The following is a 2,490-nucleotide window of genomic DNA, read 5'->3' as shown; positions in this document are numbered from 1 at the left end:
GCCCACTAGGGCACATTCTCCTATCATTTCTTGTAACCATATTTACTTTGTTTGTTTGCTTATGCATTTCTGTGAATTACTTAGTTATAAGACAATTGATGTATGGATGACTCATAGTGAAGACTGGGTTCGTGCAGATAACCAACAATTTACGACGTTTGGAAAGAGACTAARGTGAGGTAAAGTAAATAATTCATGAATTCGAAGACTAATTGATCAGATATAACATTTCTGAAAGGTTATATTAGGCAATTATAACTTTGTAATCTGAATATTTTCCTTGTGTCACGCCCTGACCATAGTTTGCGTTGTTTGTCTCTATGTTTTGTTTGGTCAGGGTGTGATATGAGTGGGCATTCTATGTTGTAAGTCTATTTTGTCTGTTTCTATGTGTTTGGCCTGATATGGTTCTCAATCAGAGGCAGGTGTTTCTCGTTGTCTCTGATTGGGAACCATATTTAGGTAGCCTGTTTTGTATTGTGGGTTGTGGGTTATTGTTCCTGTTTTATGTGTACTTGTGTTCARGTTACGGGACTGTTTCGTCGTCGTTTGTTTGTTGTTTTTTTGTTTTTTTGTTTTGTTCAGGTATTCTATTAAAATGAATACTCACCACGCTGCATCTTGGTCCTTCTCTCTTTCGCCCGACGAAGATCGTGACACCTTGGTGCCCCGACTTCATAGTTAATTACAGTTACATGATTAATCAGTTTAATTGCGTAATACTAATTACAGAGAATCTTTGATAAAAACTAAGTCTTCAATTTAATGATAGTAAAAACATGACATATATGGTGCCCCGTGTGAGGCATCTAAAATAGAATTAGACTTTGCTGTGCAATTCTATATATCAATTGTGCAAACAGAATTGTACAAACAGACTGCTTTGTATACAAACAAATTGGTTGTGTGTTTGTGTGTTCCCATTGGAACAAGCTATTTTGGGAGCGCCTCCGGTCCTGTGTCGATAGCAATGAGTGATAAATTCCAGATTTAGTCCGTTAGGCCAAACGGTATTACTTCTGTCAGTCAATATTAATTCATAGAGCCAATAAGGTTCGGAATTAGAGGATAGATCTTCGGCGCTCAAGCCAAAGTATTTTGTGCGCCTACCGCACTAAACCAGTGTGGACTGACTACAGGCATATCCGTATTATGTACTGTGTCGCTCCGGTCAACATAACTCTAGCAAAGTATGCCGAATGGGTTAATGTGAGACGTCACTAGTAAACCCACCCTTTCCATGGTGAGAGGACCCTATTTTGTACTTAGAAGTGATATTTCTGAACAACGTAGGATTCGCTTGCACGGGATGCTAAGCTAACAAAAGGGGAAAAAAATTCACTTCCTGTGTTAAGTTTAAATTCCTCCTCCTTGCGCGACGGAAGTCCCGCCCTTTGTACTTCCGTTTGATTTCAGCATTCTGTATCACGGGTGGTGAAGAATCGCAAGTACATCTCTTAAAAGAAGTGTTGGAAATCCAAACGTGGATCACGTAAAAATAATCCAGCAATCTCAATTGCTTGGGTACCATCGTCTCATTCAATTTATTTATTTAAATTGTCGAACATACCTTTCTAGGTTCTTCCAGTTAAATGAGACACCTTAAACTTTGAACCTCCACCTGCAAATGGATGGATCTCTGACCTCAGCAGCTATACCAACCCTAATTATGCCATTAGCAAAAAAACAGCAGACAACAACGCTTTCCAAAATCAACCATCGGGCGCAGGCCTCGTAAAGGTTCGCTCCAGTCTAGCCCTGATGTCTTGCCATCCGAGATTGGCATCTGTCCAATACCGCAGTGCACAGCTGAAGCACGAGCAGGTAATGGTTGACATAAAGGGACAGGTGGACACTCACGTGTCCAAAATCAGCACTCAAGTGGACTCTGCAATGCAGCAGAATACCACCCTTAGGTACCATCTGGAGGAAGTCCAGAATGGTCACGCTCTACAGCTTGACTACCAATCCAAGCAACCGGAGCCCTGTACTCACAGGAGTAAAGACGATAGGTTTCAGATCTTGCCTCCCTCATGTGTCCCCCAGTCTTCTCCTCTTGGCCATTCGGCACTGAGTAATATTGCGCCTCTTGGCCAACAACAACAAGGCTTGGCTTCTCCTCTTGGCCTTTCGGCCCCAATCTCTTCACAGGACGAAGCCAACCCTCTCTGCCCGCTTGGCGCGTAATACATTGACAAACTCATCAAGAATTTCCCCACCTTTGACCCCATTCCAGGTAAGCCAAACGATACTGAGACGTTCCTAGCTGACATAGAGGACACGTTGGATGGCTACCCGAACGCTACGGGTTCTGACAGGGTTTARCTGTTGAAGCGAACGTCGAATAGACACGTGACAAGGTTCATTCGTCTACAACAGCAACACGTGCTAAATGACTACGCTAAACTTGCCACAGCTTTGAAATTAGAATTCAGTGGTTCTGCGACTCGCAAACACGATAACTCACTGGCTAACACCGTCAAACAAGCT

Source organism: Salvelinus sp. IW2-2015, linkage group LG1, assembly GCF_002910315.2.
Source record: "Salvelinus sp. IW2-2015 linkage group LG1, ASM291031v2, whole genome shotgun sequence".
NCBI classification, from domain to species: Eukaryota; Metazoa; Chordata; class Actinopteri; order Salmoniformes; family Salmonidae; genus Salvelinus; species Salvelinus sp. IW2-2015.
The sequence above is the reverse complement of the archived record's forward strand: the minus strand, read 5'-3'. Positions refer to the sequence as shown.